The following is a 17,123-nucleotide window of genomic DNA, read 5'->3' on the forward strand; positions in this document are numbered from 1 at the left end:
CATTCCATGGCAGTTTTCATAGTTTTCAGCTCACGTAATATGTAAGTCTTTATGTAGATATCTTTGATTTGCTGTTAATTTATAGCCCAACCTGTTTATTTCCCTCCACCAATTCTGTCCTCTTAGGACTTATCTGTATTTAATTACATATTGTGCAAATGTCAACAAATCACAGCCAGGGATGCAGACCTCACTGTGTAAGTCCTGATACAAACATCAAACAAAATAGTTTCTGCCCAATGCTGCCATCACAGCTACCCACATATCTCTGCATATCTCTGTCCCGTCTTTCTTGTTCTCCCATCTCCCCCTCCTTCTCACCCTATTCCATCAAGCCTCTTCTACTTTCTCCCTGTGACCTACCTGCTGTTTACTCTCTCTGTTGGCTGTGGCACACTTTCATCCCCAGGTCCCCACTAGCATATTTAATTGTAATGCTCCATTTCATTATTAGCTTGTCAACACCTCTATCAAGCCACCTTTCCTGACTTATATCTAGCTGCAAAGCTTTCCTGCATAGCTTGTCATCAATTTTCCACATTAAGACTCATCTAAAGCCATGTGCGAAAGGGTCTATGAGCAATAATGACTATAGTGCTGTATTTGTTTCTGAATAAAGAGCAGCATCAGTGAATAGTGTTACTGTACAGGCAGAGACAGATTCACTGTGTGCACAGCTCCTGCAGGCTTGTTGCACAGAAATGTGCCTATGTGTCAGTCCAACAAAGCCTATCCCTTGGTGGGAACACTGGGGATCTCAAAGCAGTGGTCTCTGCATGCACGTGAAGACTGACCCAAAGATAATTAAGTCAACAGAAGTGTTCCTCTTAATTCCAGTTAGTGTTGGATCAGATTCTTATGCATTGTAAGTCAATTAAACGAGTCAACAAACACGTGTGGTGCAGGTGGGCAGGCGACGTGCACACTGAATGTGGTGTTCTGCTGCCTCTCAAGTACAGGGTGGAGCGCTGTCAGTCCGATTTAGCTTCCCCAGGAGTGCGGCTAGGGAGACTCCCAGGGTTTCTAGGACTGGCAACCACGGAACCATTTTTTTCCATGTTGCAGCCCCTGGATTTCTAGTCTGTGGTACTAAAGTAAATTTCAAAGCATGGTTTCACTTATTTTAAGTGCATTTTACACATGGGTAAACTGAAGCAAGGCAGAGAACAAGTGGCAGATGGTCAGGGACAGTGCCAGGAATGGAGTCGAGAACTTCTCGGTCCTAGGACATGGTTTAAACAGACTTTGTCCCAGGATTGTGAGATTTGACTACCTATAGTTCATGAGGTTTCAGCAGTGCTCGAAAAAAAAAAAAGCAGCTATTATTATTCCCAGTATTTCCTGGCTTCCATAGACAAAACTATTTTAGTTTCTTAAGTAATAAGTCTGGGGCTTAATCTGGCCATTTTCTTACCGATTTTATTCCTTTTGAACTTATTTGGCTGTGCTATGTGCTATGTGTGCTATGTGCTAAGTGCTCTGCGCACTGCTCATCCACGTCTCTTTGGGGGAAGAATGAGGCTCCAAAAGAACTCGGCGGAAGAGACATGACATATCTGTAACCTTGGTAAAAAATAACTGTAAAGATAATGATAATGGATAATTATAAACCCATGTAACTGGCAAAACAACACTCTGCATTTCAGAGGATGGATGGCCTTACCCTGTCCAGTAACCCACTTTATGATACAGTAATGGATCTATATCCGGAGGCTTATGCAATGAAATGGAGCCTTTGGCAAGCTGGAATCACACTGGAAATGAAGCAACATTTTCTTTCTTTCTTTTTTTTTTCTTTTTCTTTAAAACATGCATATTTGAAAATCTGGAACTTAACCCTTTTGACATAAAGAGACTGTCCCTACTTTGAATAATTAAATTCTAGGGCAGATTATGAAATAACTAATGATTTAATATCGTGATGCAGCAATACAATGGTGCAGTTACCCTTCCTTTTCCTGCTTCAACTGTAGTCTTTCTGAAAAGCTTTTGCACTCCAGGGAAACTACTGGTTATAAATTATAAAAGAGGCAATAGAATATCATGCATATATGCAAAAAAAGAAGTCTCAGACCCTTCTCTAGATAAAATACTTACTGAAGCAGCTAAAAGAATGGGGAAAGGAAGCAAACATGGGGCCTGATCCAAAGACCACTGAGCTCAGCGGAAGCACTGCAGGGAGGTTCATTAGGCATCAGAGTCATGTATGTCATGATTTGCAATCCACGAAATGTAAATAAACAATTTTGTTGTATATGAGCAAGGATAAAGTCTAATTGTAGTGTCTAGGCATTCCACTTATATAAAACGAGCAGATTTTTCTCCAGCAGGTAGACTTTCTCAGCAAGGATTTACTGCCAATATTTATGTGGGAGTTTGTAGTCCCAAAAGCAGAGAAATGCTGGGAAACAAAAAGGAAAGAAAACTTACCCAAAGAGAGGAGACCCAAATGTTTCTGAATCATTTCTATAAACAAAAAATATATGCAGAGTTATTACCATTTCATTTTTCAGTGCTGCTTTGCTTCCTCAGAGTATCCAAGTGTGCATTTCAAGATTTAAAGCTGGTCAGGGTAAAGTTTTCCTCAGCAAATGCTAAATCTATTCACAAGGCATTGCAGCAATGCAGCTACTATCAGATATCAAATGAAGGAAGTCCATCGGATGGCCATTGGTATTAACTGGTGAGAAAACAGTTAACACTGAGCTTGGATGTGTTGCTGTGTGTAGGGGTATCAAGCAAGTGATGCCATACCTTGTCTCCTGTTAGAAGGCAAATAGGTATGTACAGCTGGGGCATATTTCTGGAGTGGCTCTTGCTGCAGACACTGGAAGCTCTGAAACAAACATTTGCAGCAGATTTTTTGAGAATGGGATGATAGAAAGGTTGCTTGAGGATGGTCCAAGTCCTAACGCATGTGGGAAAACAACCTGTTGCCTGGTCCAGCACTAACCCACTATAAGTATTGCTCTCATCATTAAAACAAGGTAAAAAAAAGCTTCTCTTTGTGGAGTAATATCAGGAAGGAAATTATGCATGCAGATTTGCCAGCAAAAATAACAGTCTCAGGCTGTAAACGTACACACTGCTACTGCTGTTTTGTTGCTATTTTCAGCAGCCCCTGTACCCTCAAGGGTGAGAGTAAGGACTTAACTGTTATCGCTGCTGTTCATGCATCAGCCTTAGAGGTTTGATTTGGACTCACGCTCCTTGGCCCAGCTGGAGGTGATTTCCAGAAATAGCGGTCTTTTCTCTGAATCAGTCCAATTTATCACCCAGAGTCACTTGGTGTGATGCTGTGGTGCTGTGGGTACCTTCTCTCACACCAGACATACAACTGCTTTTGGTCACTTACAGATCTCAATTCCTTGTTTTTTTGTATTTATATTTATCTTCAAATCGTGGCTAGTCCAAGTAATTCCATTCCATGTATCTAAACATGCCCCACTACTTAGTTCAGGCCCTTCTGTAGCCCTGCTGTTTACATTTTTTGCGTTTTGTTCCAAAGATCACTCATAGCACGATGGGTTAAGTAAAGTATATCTATCCGTTAACCACTTCTCAGGGGTACTATTAGGCTTAATTAATGTTTGTAGAACATTATTGAGGTTCTCAAGAGAAACAGCTATAGAAGTGCAAAGTATTATAATTAATTTAAAACTTTAATTTTTGAGTAATGGGATAACAACACTTAAGCTGAGATTCTCCAAGAAAAACTGATTTATTTGATTCTCACACAAACACATTCTGAAATCTCAGTTTCCAATTACTACTTCCACTGTATGATGCATTTTGATTTTTATTATCCTTTGATATCCTTTGACATACCCAGGCGCATAATATAGTTTTCTTTAGTTGAGGAAACACTGTCCTACATATGGAAGTCATGTTGAAATAAAGCAAACCACCAAAATAACTAAGTTATAAACTCAGAAACAATCCACGTCACCATTTGCCTTTAATTTTTTAAGTATTTAAACTATAAGGCCTGTAATTAATGTTGTGGAATCATTTCCATATTTATTTATAAGGCATCTCATTTGCATAAATAATCATTATCTGGAAATAAAACTAGATTATTAAAATTCAGAAAACCGACAAGTCTGATTGAGATCTGTCAAGATGCACCGAGGAGATTTTTTACACTCCCTGTCTGAAACCGTTCCATGAGAAAAACTCTGCTCCTGAACAAGCTTCAACAGGACACTGCTTTAGAAATATGAGCAAATGACATCAGCAAATAGAACAGTTGTTTTGTGCGGCGCAAAAACATTGGGTCACTCTTCTCACTAACTGTCATGGAGGGTTTCCAAGAAAATGCATCTAACACATCTGCACTGAAAATCTGACCCAAATTGTAGCTGATGTTCTCATAACGCAGCTCTACTGCTTTTCTGAAACTCTATAGCACTTCAGAATGATTCTTTCTTTCAAAATGTTTTCAATCCTTTCAGTACTTTCAATACGTTCAAAATCTTGTACCTAGTCAGAAAACACATCATGCAGAAAAGAAGAAAAAATGGCACTTCAGTATTTCATTTGCAAGCTCGATTTGTAATTCCTTGGCTATTAACTAGAGATTCACAGGTATTTAAAAAATGTGTCTTGACTGAAAAAATGCATCTCAAGCCCTGCTGTCATTGATTTTGTCCTTCAAGATACAGAAATTTCACTATTAGTATTTTTGCTACATAGAAATAAAACTAATTTTTAAAAAGCTACAGCTACTTCAGAACATATTAAAAAATATTGTAATTGCACTGTTAAGACAGACCTGTGTTTTTTTTCAGCATAAGATGCTTTGAAGTGTAAGTGCAAGCCCACCAGAATAAGGAAATACACCATAGCCTACCCTATTTGGACAATTGTCTTACAAATTCCTAAAGAATGGAGGTTGGCTCAAGTACTGAGCCATGAGGATTTCATCTCAATATAGATATTTTTAGTATCTGTTATTTTATCTTGGGTACTTTTAAAATCTGCATCACTCTCCAACTCCTCTCCTAATTATCTGAAATTCTTTTCTTCTGTAACTGCTTTGGAATGTTCCCATACGTTATTACAACTACTTGCCATATTATATTGGGCCTTAATTATACTCATCTATCCATTGGGCTAGGTAAGCATGTAGTTGTTTAAAATGTGAACAACTGCTCAGAAACAGAGGTAAACAGAGTAACAACATCAAATCTCACCAGTGAGTCACCATGGATGTAGGTCACAGCAAGTTTCTGCCCTTTTCTGAGCTCGCTGAGGGTTTGGTCGAGCTTGCCTAAAGGAGCTCCTAACCTCAGCAGACTCCTCATGCAGGCAGAACTCTCTTGAGTTTCTATGTTTGTATCCATTTTCCAAAACAGTTCTGCCACCTTCAACACGAACATTTAGAGGAGATGAACACTTTCTTAGCACCTGGTCTGCAGCCTGGAGCTGACAAAGGACGGGAGGGTGAATGCAAACCAATGAACCTTGAGAAAAAAATACAAAACCTATTTGTTTAACCCAAGCTACCCCAAGTCTTACATCGGGTCTGCTCCATCTCAGCTACTTACAACTCAAATACAATCCGCTAACTGCAGAAAGTGACACATCTGATCCATACCCTTCATACCATGGGGAGGCTCTCTGCTGCAGCGGTGATGAGTTCTATATGTGAACGCCAGCAGAAATAACTGTGGATTCATTAGCGACCGCTTGATCACCTCCTTGAAAAAGTATGGCCAAATGTTGATGTAATGTGAGTAATTCACTTAACTGAGTTTGAATTTGACTCGCAGTGACAGCATAAAACTAACTTAATATATGGCAAATTCTTTAAATCACGGCCTAACTCGTAATACAAAAAAGAATACTTCCAGTATAAATAATGAGGTTGGAGGAAATGTCCTTGGCAAGTCAATTTGTTCCATGCTGCTGATGGTTCCTGTTAGTGACAAGGATTTTTTTCAAGAAGGAAACAATGGAAAACAGATGCAAAAGCGTTTACCAGAAGGCTGGGGAATGGCAGCTCTTCCAAAATGTCAAGCGTGCAGACTAGAGTCAATTTAAAAGAGAATTAATTATTTAAACTGAATTAATTTGACTACAATGAAACCCTGTTAAGCCATCTCGTCCATCCCCCTTCCTACTGTGTTATCCCTTAGAGTCTAATTCCAAATACTGATCTCTATTTTCAAATGCTTCAGCTGAAAATCCACTTACCCAGTCACAGTAGCAGTATCTTGCTTTTTGAATATCTTTACTGCATTCCTTCCAGGAACTCACCCAAAGAATTGTGCTCACCTTCTCCCCACTCCCAACCTCAGCCCCCAATTCATATGAGTTTAATCCCTGGGTCCCATTTTTTCTCCTTTTCCCCTTTCAGCCTTGTACCTCTTGTGGTGTTTTCCCAGATGCTTCAGAGAAAAGATTCATCAAACACATCTTTTGCCTGCAAATCTGTGTGTTTCATAAAGTCCCTCAATATCTTCATCTTCAACAACAGCTCTCTTCTGCTTCTTATGTTGTCTTGTCATTGCTCGGCTCTGGGGAAAGGCAAATGACTAAATTTTAGGTCTACAGCCTTCAGATGGAAGCTCATTTTTTTCAGAAGAATTACCATGCCTGCCTCCCCTGGAACCAATCATACCAAAGTGCTTCATCTCCCTGGAGGATGTGGGCCCCCTGTACTTCGTTGTAATACAAATTATCAGCACCAGAAGGACTGCTCGAGGAATCCCAGCGCCCACTGTTTGCATTTTCCAGGTCAACTCTGCGTTTTTGAACTCCACCGATTTGCAGTGCTGTCAACATTTTAAAAGTGGCAGTAAGGGTCAGTCACCTAGTGCTCTTTTTCCTTGAGAGCATTAATGTGAAACGTGGCAAATGCCAGCAGAGCCACTGTGGCTCTGAAACCTTTTGTCTCCCACAGGGCCATGTACAACCAGGTCTACCAGTGGTAGACCAAAGCTGTCATTTTGATTTCCTGCTGCACCAGTTCCTATGGCCAGAGGAACCATTCCAAAACTGTCCTTTTCTGTTACTGTTAATGTTTAAACCTTAAAGCAAAGCCACCTGTGCTTGGATTTATGTAAAGTAAATTTCTTTATTTGTATTTCATAAGGGAAGAAGAACTATACTCTATTAAGCAATAAACCTAATTGCCCTAGGTCTTGCCTGTACTGGGAATGCATATCAATTTAAATGCATCAGTGTGAAAATGAGTCTATTAAACTAGCTCAAAGCCCAAGTTCAGATAGAATACTGTTTTAACATTTGCATATAGTAATTCATATTAAAATTACAGTTTACAGTAACTAATAACTAATATAAACAGGAATTAAAGCAGTTGATGTGCACCTATATTACTGAAAAAAATGTTTAATGTTACTTATTTTTTAAACTGTTTGTTAAGAACTCTGTTCTATAGCATATTCAAGACCTTGGAGGAGTACAGTTGGTTGGGATACACTGCTCCTCATTTCTTGTTGTACTAGAAACAACATGCAAAATATGAACACACGGAAGCCAAACTAATATCTTCACTCTGCCGTTATACAAGTGACGTGAGCTGAAGTCAATGAATCCCAGCAGATGCTAATTCTATTTTATTTTTTTTTAACCTAAAGAATGCAATTATCATCAAGCATGGCAACTACTGTTCAGTTGGTGTAACCTAAATGCATCGCATGGGCTCTTCTCTCACAACTGCCCCAATTGGAAGGGCAGGTCTAATGTAAGAGGATCTTATGGGAGGTTTAATGAGTAACAGTTCAGTAACGTTATTTATTTTAATCGTTATAGAGCCATGGTAATGTACTGTTTCTTAAATTATTTTGTACACTGCTGTTTTCTTGTTGTAAGAGGGGTATGACTAATGTACGTGCTGAAAAATTTGAGGGAGTTCTTAGAAACCATAATATTTTGCTTGATCATTCATAACCAAATACGTAAAGAACCATTCACTGTATCGCTCTTGCGCAGCTTGTATTGGATCTCCATAGTTACACTTGGCATAACAAGTACAAAAAAGAAGTGTCTTTGCAGGGCTGATAAGCAGACAGGAAGTAAGTGAACATCTGCTACAGCTTTAGTTGATTTTGCCTTCAGCAGCTGATGAAAAACTTCGGTCCCTGTATTCTACGTACATTGTGCTTGGCCTTTGACACCAACAGCTGTTGAACAGAAGATGTAAAATATTATACCTACAGAAAAGGAGGTGCATTAGTTTCTAAAGGAGTACTGGGATATTTAATGGATTTTTTTCTTTCCATTTTCTGATCACTAGAAACACTGGACAGCAGACACTTGCAGATAGAATTATCTCCTGAAGGTCAACCACTTCCTATTTTACTTTTTTTTTTTTTTCTAATGCTGTGTTTTCCTTTCCAAAACTGCTTTGTTTTGTTTTGTTTTGTTCTCTTTTAAACACCACAACAATTGCACCATGTACTGAATAGTAATTATAACCATCATAATCATTGTAAGGAAACCATGTGCTTCCCTGAATCAGGGCTGGGGCTTCCAACCCAGGCAATCTGTCTTCGGGTGGCAGAACAGCACTTCTAGAGCCTGGACAGCCAAGGAACAGAGCTATACAAAGTAAATATCAAATAGCTCACAGCAAGCTTTTTCTTTGTTTAAAGAAAGAGCTGTTGAACATTATTTTTTAAAAATGAGTTCGGCCACACAGTGCAGATTCTCTGCTTGTGTATACGGAGGAAGTCTCTGCTCCAGATAATTCAGGCACTTCTCCACCTACATCGTCTTTTTATTTCTGCTGAAAACTACTAACAGAGAACAAGTGACAGTGGTATATTTCTTACAGTGTTGAGGCCCATGTACTGTAAATGCATCTTTACGTACTTCCTCTGAGATTGTAAATTTCCCTAGGAAATTACAACAGTTGTGATGAAATCATATTTATCCATATATGGTAGATCCTTTGGGTCTGACACAACAAAATGAGAATGGGTTTCAGAGCAACAATGGGAAAGGTGGAGACACTACTGAAGAGTTATGTAAAAGGAGGAGAATTTTCCCCAGAAATTTCATGTTCTGTGTTTTGGAGTTGTATGCAATTTTTTACATGTTCTATTCCCAAACTGCAGATGGATGCTGTTTTGCCAGAAAATAAATGAAATACAAAGATGACTTCAAACATTTGCAGAAACCGTGCTGACACTCAAAATAAAGAAACATCAAGTAACTTTCCTAGTGAGATTGTAAAAGCAGCAACACAGTGATCAAAGCATGAAAACACAAGCCTGTTACTCCACCCCTAATGCAAGATGCTGTCTCATATCTAGGACCAGGAGCTTGCTTGGCACAGAGATGTTCAGACAGTCTACAAGTAGAACATATGAGGTGGTATATTTAAATAGTTAAATGTGGAAAAATCCACAAAGACTGCTGATTTAAACTCACGAGACTGGTAAATGACTGTCTCAGGTTATTATTGCTTAACACCAATAGTAGTAGTAGCTCAATTTGGTAGAGCTCTACCATAACGCTGTGTATTCTACACACACAGAACAGCAGATGACATTTCCCCTGAAGAGTATACCCTTAGACTGGTAAAGGAAAACAAAATGAAAAATACTGAATTAATTTATACTAGTAGCAAACGTCTTCATAATTCTGTGATATTGGAGGGGTTGGTTGTATTAAAACAAAAGGAGTGTTGGGACATGAAAATAGTCAGTATAAAGCAGGAATGGCTGCACTATTTTCATTACCATAATGTTATTATTTTCTGGATTTCACAGAGAACAGACTTTTTCAACTGTATTCATATTAGAAAAATTAAATATCTGTCTTGAACTGTGTGCACATTGTATCTAACCAGCTTGGAAACATGCCAAAATGTGAAGCAATCTTTAGGAGAATTGCAGAATCAATACATCAATTCCCATTAATTCGGTGTCAGAGGAAACAAATGTGGACCTCTCTGAAGCTTGTGCATTCCCTGCAGAGATTTGCTAAAATAGGCAGCTTCTGTCTGCCTGCCTTCGCTGTGCCCTCTAAACACCAGAAAGCAGAATCAGAATGGGGGAAACCCGGTCTGGCTACAAAATCTAGTTAAGGCAGTTTTAGTTACCCAGTCTTCTGGCCAAGTTGTTCACAAACTCTTGACCAAATCCAAGCCAATCCACAACTCTACCCCCTCCACTGCACTGGGTTCCTTGTTGCTCCTGGTATCCCTGGAGTACATCTCCTCTCCAGGGTTGAGAACATCTAGGCAAGCTGAGAAGGATCTCCTTTCAATCTGTCAAAACCATAAAGCATAATTCTGCACAGTGATGACAATATTAATGAATGATCCTAATTGATAGTGCATTTTAAACCAGCCAGAATTCTTGATCAATCCAAGCTGCGTAAAATGTGCAGTGCTCCAAACAACTTGCACAGTTTGCTTACTGCACAGCTGGCTAGTGAGAAAAATCTTGTCCCAGGAGGTTTGCCCAAGCACATGAAACACATTTTTAGAATCCCAAAGGTGCGCATACTCACAGAGCTGAGAGTGCAACCTGTCTGACAGCAGCTTTCCAGAGAAAGGAGCAGGAAAGAGGCAATAGGTGATGAGATCAGTCCCCACGGAAGGAGACTCCTGCTTGGAATATCAACACATCTTTTCAGTCTCTCTCATTGCGACCATTTGTGCTTTTATCAAATTTTCAGTTTGCTTCTTAAGCTACGGGACCAGATGGCTCCCATGCATAATGCACTGAATCATGGCAAGGCTTGAGGTATTTGTTATGTATAACAGCAAACACACGCGCTGGACCAGGTTACACTCTGTCACAGTTAGCATATGGTGCAGGCTGCATATGGATGGTGCTGCAGCAGGTATCTATATATACATACAGGCGGAAGATTGGAGTATCTTTTCTTCTTGCAGGTTGTCAGGAAAATGACTGTCATACCTTCAAAACAAATAGCAAGAAATAGAGGCAGTAATATACCACATGGCAGAGGACAGATGCTCGGCACTTCCCATGATGCGCAATGCCTGATGGCAAGGAATCCTGATGGGCCAAGGACACGAGGCTGTTGATCTCCCTCTGATTTCCCCTTGCAGCCTGTGACTAAGCTGGTGCTGACACTTCTCTGGTGCCTATTTGCAAAGCCAATAGCTGTGGGCAGTATTTCTGCCCATGAAGCACCTAGGAGACAAAATCATTGTTTGAGAGCATCTTTTTCTCCGGCATTTTTTAAATGGAAAAGAAACCTGATTTTGTCATCGCTTGCAACATGTAGATTTGGGTTAAGTTCAAGATGTGGCACCCCTGTGCATCTAGAGTGAATGAGACGGGAATTTGCAAAAGCAACAATCACCACTTGGCAGAGGGTAAGCCTACAGAGGGTTTATACAGTATGAGATTTGTGCTTCTGTGACAAGACCTGGAAAATAACCTTGTCGTCATCCCTCACCGAAAAATTACAAATACCCCTTTCTGAGCACTGAAAGACGTGAAATGAAAAATGCTTTCTATATGTCTACAGAGATGACTGTTTCAGGGAAGTTTAGGTTGCCGTGGTGAGACTCAGTGCAAGCAACAGATCCCAGGGTGGCTGAGGGATGTCCCAAGCAGCATGACTTCACCCACTGCATGTGCTCTGGGTTGCACAATGAAGGAGCAGCCAAGCAGCTTGACTATGGCTGCGCTCCACCCCAACTATTTTCTGGGATGAGAAAATTATCCTTTGGCTGCCTTACAGCTTGCTTTTCTTGGCATATATTTGACATGCCCTCCGTGTTTGCAGTGACAGGACACCTCGTGAGCGGGTGCTGTGCTGGCCTTTGCAGACAGGCGTGAGTGCTGGCAGGCAGCAGGAGCCCATCAAGGACTGGAACGGTGACCAGGAATGTCAAAATTGCAGCCTGAGCGGAGCGGCTGTGATTAAGGACACATTTTGCTACCACCTTTAAGGTCAGCATTGGGCTCACTTTAGCAGTCCTATAAATAGCAGCCCAAGGTTGACCTAGGAGAGGATTTGGCTCTGATGGACATTGTTTAGCATTCCCAAGAGAGGAAGGCAGATTCTTTTCCCTTTTCTTTTCCAGCCTCTAACCTTGAGTTGGTCTCTGTGGGAAACGTTAGTTGAATTTGCCAAAAGAGCTGCCGCCGTGAGCCAGATGTCCTGCTGTTGCATAAACCATACGTACATGTTTCTTCAGCCTGGAAACCCAGACCTAATTCCACAAAAACTCAAACTAATTTCTCACTGGCAAAATTAGGAAATAGATAAATATATAAATAAATAGAATTGAGCCTAATTACTTGAAAACAGTAGGACACCTAGTGGATTTATAAGGAATATCTTTGGGATTATGAGCAACATTTTGTCACTTCCTTGGCAAAATCAATTATGAACATATTTATGGAGGAATCATTGAAATATCAGGGTTTCCATTTAATGAATTAGTCTTGTTATAGCTGTTACAGCCTCCGGTTTGCCTCAGGAAGTTATTGCACTCTATGAAAAAACAATGAGTATTGTTTGAATGACTTGAAAAAAATAATTATGGGGAACTGGATGGTTCCCAAAGTCTGCGAGCAGGAGGAAGGGTATTCTGCCAGATCAAAGGCATCCCAGTTGTTCCATCTGACAGCTCTCTAATGATTTTAATGAGCAAAGTTTTATAGCCTCAGCCTGGCTCCCTGGATAATTTGTAGAGCTTCACAACGAGCATCGCTATGCTGAGCACAGCCAGCCAGCTCTGTTGGTTATTTCAGCAGTGAATGAACTAGCCACAGAAGTCAGACTGCCTCCTTCCTTCCCGAGGGCTGACCCTTTGAATCCAAATTAGAAGATGATGGGGAGCGTGATAATGCTTGCACTACCGTCCCCTACATGGTGTTTGTCTTGTAGTGACAATCCTATTAAATATACAAACAGCAAGTAGATTTTGGCCTTGGGTAGGAAATAAAATCCTGTCGCAGGTCAGTAAGACTAAGATTTTGAGCCATGTCTCAGAAATTATATCTTGGCCAGCAGTTATCTTGGAGCTGCCAGTATTATCTTGCTAATTTGTCTCTGGAGGCAACAGACACAGACTAGCAGATGTGTGTCGAGTCCAAAATGGATGCAGGAAGCTGATGACTTCATTCTGACAGTCATCACAAGAAACACCAAGTCATTGAGTCTCCTGTGTTCCATTCCTGTTCCCCAAGGGTGCAGAAGATATTCCTTCTCTTCTGCTTACTGTAATATTGGCCTAACAAAAAAATGTTTCCAGAATGTTAATTTTTCTAGAGCTGCTCCCTTCCCACTCTTTCTTCAGTGCCATACAGATCCCTGGAGAACAGCTAGACCAGGATGAGGTTTGACTTTGAATAGGTTGACATTCAGCTCCAGATCCTTTGTTATTCCAACTCCAGGGTTAGGAAGGAAAAGGCTGACTTATAGGAAATATTTGATTTGGTCCATTTCTACTTATATGAGCTGTAGAACTAGAAAAAGAATAGAGCGTGTACTGGAATTCAAGTAATTATCATCGGAAAAATCAACCCCATGCATTTTTATTGCTATTACCTCTGGCATAGAATTACCAGAAAAATAGAACTCCTTGTACATCATAAACCCTTTAATTTGGTCCAGAGTTTTTTAAAAGAGTTTTCTTCTTATTACTTCTGTTGATCTATTTTACATTTGGAGTTTGTTTTTCGGACTGACATGTTAAACTACGGGTAGTGAGTGCAAAGAGTCTGCTTTTCTCTAATTTAGCAGCTGGATTGGAAAGCTTGAATTATCTCTGCATAATTGCAATGATTCATGGCTTGTTAGAAAATTGCAAAGTATTGATTGGATTTTCCCCTCGGGAAATATTTCTCCTCTGATACAACAGAGTAGGTTGTGGGGCTTTGCTTTTGTCCTTCCTGCCTTCTGCCCTGGGAAGCCAGTGGCTCCTTTCATCTGAGAAATGGGAATGTGGGTCAACAGCCATTCAAGGACAAGTCTGAGACATTGCAACTTCCAACTCCAAATCTTTCGCTGTGCTTTGCAAAGCGATGGGCTTTGCAAACTGCATGTGGGGAAGACAGAGCCAGAAGAGATGGGACCAGCAGCAAATGCTGTCCATCCTTGTTTCTTGTTCTTCTATTTCCATGGCAAATCCAGCTGGTGTTTTCTGTGGAGAAACTGTGACCTCATGGGAACGCTACAAGTATTGAAGATGGTGGTTAGATTTCCCTTACCCTTATTCACCCAGGATTTCTCTCAGGAGTTGGTAACAGGAGAGAAGTGGGAGGATGAAGTGAGGGTGTGCAGAAGGAGCCTGATGCACAGTGCCTGGGGCTGAGCAGCTCTGAGTTGATAGCCCAGCACACATCTGCATGTTAATGGTGCTGCCGAGGCAAAAGCTTGGGACTTTTTGGCAGCTGCTCTATGAATTTCCAGAACAGAACTGGAAATACACAGTTATGAGTATGACCTCTGCTTCTTTTTGTTAAATTGAGCATCCAAGGGCCAGCTGAGTATCATTCCTTGTCTCTGCCCCAGTTGCTTGGAATGTGCTGCCTCTACAAACGGTTGTGTCCAAGCACAAACTGAAGAATTATGAGAGAGCGCTAATTCATGGTTTGCAATGAATTTAGTGTTCCCACAAGGATGACACTAATGGCAATTAATGCAGCAGAAATGCCAGTGCTGAATGACTTTTCTCACATTAAAAGCTGTCAGTCCCAGAGCACACAGTCCTCTGTTATTTCAGGCCTGACCTCTGCTTTTTGGCCATGTTTCAGCTGCGCAGGAGGTGTCCCAGACCATCCCATAACTGCAGCAGTGTGATTCAGGAGGGGGGCACAAAGAAAGAGCAGAGCAGCCAAAAACTGTCTTCACTGACAATGACATTTCCTGAGGGTTTGTATATTCTCATCTGGGGCTTGCCTGAGCAGGAACAAAATTAACCCAGGGCTCAACAGAATATAAGACTTTAACCTCATGCACTGCTGTCAACTGGCTGCTGTTTGGATCTGTATTTCCTTCTGCTGTTTCAGTTTTGCCTCTCAGCTCTGTGAAGAACACATTTAATCAAAACAATCAAATGCATTAAGCCGTCTTAGCTGGAAATAGCCCCTGCTGCTGCTCATATACATGGCAATCCGTGGTAATTTCTGTGTTACATGGTGTGCAAAAACGTCTCTGCTTCTTAATGTCTTAAGTTCAACAAGTGATAACAGTACAGCAATGTAGGGATCGTGATTTTCAGTTCAGCCAGAAGACACATTGTCCTCATATTGTGCCCTAAAGTCTCATATAGGATGAGACAGTTCCGGCTAAGGAACATCTGCAATTCGGTGCAAGAGGAAGTAATACTTACACATATGAAAAATGTAACTAAAGGGTGTTTCCCAGCTCCCATATGACAAACAAAACCCCAAACACAAAAACGAGAGCAACTTTTACAGAAGGATAACTAAAAATCCTTAATCTGTGTTATTTTAAATTTTTTGAAACCAGTAGCATTTCTGGAGGGTGAAACTAGGCTTGAAAAAGTCATGTTTGTTAATGACAAAGTTCAATAGAGGACCGCAAATAGGATGTGAGGATGTGAGGAAACTTTAACTACACAGCTATAAATATACCCCAGCCTTTACACATTTCGGTGCACAACTCAATGCAGTAGAGTAACCTCTGAAAGTGGCAGAACCAGGAGCAGCACTTTCAGACTCTAGATTTTGGGTGTTCTGAGTTCACCTGGAGATAAAAAGGATCAATCCAAGCCATGCAGGATCTGCTGAGGGCTTGATGGAGGCCTGTGGTAGCCTGTGGTAGCCCAGTCCATGATGCTCCTTCCTAAGTTCTCTGATGTTTGAGTGGGGTTTCGGTTGCACCCTGTGTATCTTTGTTATGAGTGTCTTGTTTTCTTCACTCGGAAGCTCTGAGGCAGCGTGAAGCATCTTTAAGTGGAAAGGATCAGGTTATGGCTCATTATCATCCCAGCAGACGGTAACTGATGCACAGCGCTGCTGCAGGTGCCTGGGGGTTTCTTTCCTCACACAGAAATGATAACATGGCCACTGGCTGCTGAGATGGCTAACATACTGCCGCTGCTCGCCGCAAGCCAGTGAAAACAGAGTGAGGTCTAAGGACCTTGGTTTAATCATCTGGGCACCACTGCTATTTTTATCCTTTCTATTTAGGCCTCCAGTCTGTGGCAGTGGAAGCCGACAACAAAGCTGACATCTCTCCTGGCACAGGGCAGACGAGGGGTACTGGCTCTGAGGACAGAGAAGCTGGCGAGCAGCAGGACCATGGCGGGCCGGGGGCCTGTTCTTCCTCTGGGCACTGGAATGGTTAGAAACCTGGCTATCCTGGTGCAAACCGTGAGGGAGCAAACCCTCCCTCTTCACGTTGCCCTGGGGCAGGGCTGATTTCTCTTCAGATGACCTCACCTAAACCCAGATATGTATATATATATGTATTTTACTCTTTCTGCTTACACCTCGTTCAGAGGTTAGCTTTGCTATATTTTTCCATGTTCTCCTTTGACCATGCCACAGACAAATCATCAAGTCTTACCTCTTCAGATGTCTCAAACCAGTGCTTCACCTGCTGCCACCTCTCAATGGTCCCCGAGGCCATGTTTCGTGCCTCATGAACCCAATGAGCTTGCTGATACCTCCTATACAAGTGACACCTCGTATTGAGTGCTGTTGGCTTTGAACGCTGCTCTTGCCCTGGGTGTGGACAGAGCTGTGAGACCTGGAGGATTTTGCTAACCCACCCCAATTTTAGTGGGGCTGCAGACCACTCTGAGGCCTGCTCCCTGTGGAAGCAAGCCCCTGGGGTGCTGCCACTGGCCCATGACGGCAGGAGGAAGGAGCCCATGCCTTGGATGGGTAAAAGATGCAACCAAAAGAAGTCATGAGGCGTGACTTGTGCCGCGTGTATTCATTTAGAAGCTCACAATGGAGTGGAGAAAAGAGCGTCGTGCCCATTGTTACAGCATTCAAAAGAATCTGGGGGAAAAAAAACAAAAAACACCGTAGGTTCCACCGAGATTTGAACTCGGATCGCTGGATTCAGAGTCCAGAGTGCTAACCATTACACCATGGAACCACTGTGGCAACACCACCCGCGGGCCTCCCCTAGTTCTTCCATAACGCCCGCTGCCCGCTCCCTCCCGCCGTCCCCGGGGC

General features: G+C 41.6%; 1 long non-coding RNA gene and 1 other non-coding gene across 2 annotated transcripts; both read right to left on the minus strand.

The window, feature by feature from the left end:
- Nucleotides 1-3,889: 3,889 nt before the first annotated feature.
- LOC121076247 lies at nt 3,890-17,007 on the minus strand. Its single transcript, XR_005823418.1, has 4 exons — nt 16,504-17,007; nt 6,370-6,521; nt 5,196-5,427; nt 3,890-4,482 (listed from the first exon to the last, which is right to left on the minus strand). It is a non-coding gene; the product is annotated as an uncharacterized LOC121076247 (long non-coding RNA).
- On the minus strand, nt 16,972-17,043 carry TRNAQ-CUG. Its single transcript has one exon. It is a non-coding gene; the product is annotated as a tRNA-Gln (tRNA).
- Nucleotides 17,044-17,123: the final 80 nt, after the last annotated feature.

The sequence above is a fragment of the Cygnus olor genome, chromosome 11, assembly GCF_009769625.2.
Source record: "Cygnus olor isolate bCygOlo1 chromosome 11, bCygOlo1.pri.v2, whole genome shotgun sequence".
NCBI lineage: Eukaryota > Metazoa > Chordata > Aves > Anseriformes > Anatidae > Cygnus > Cygnus olor.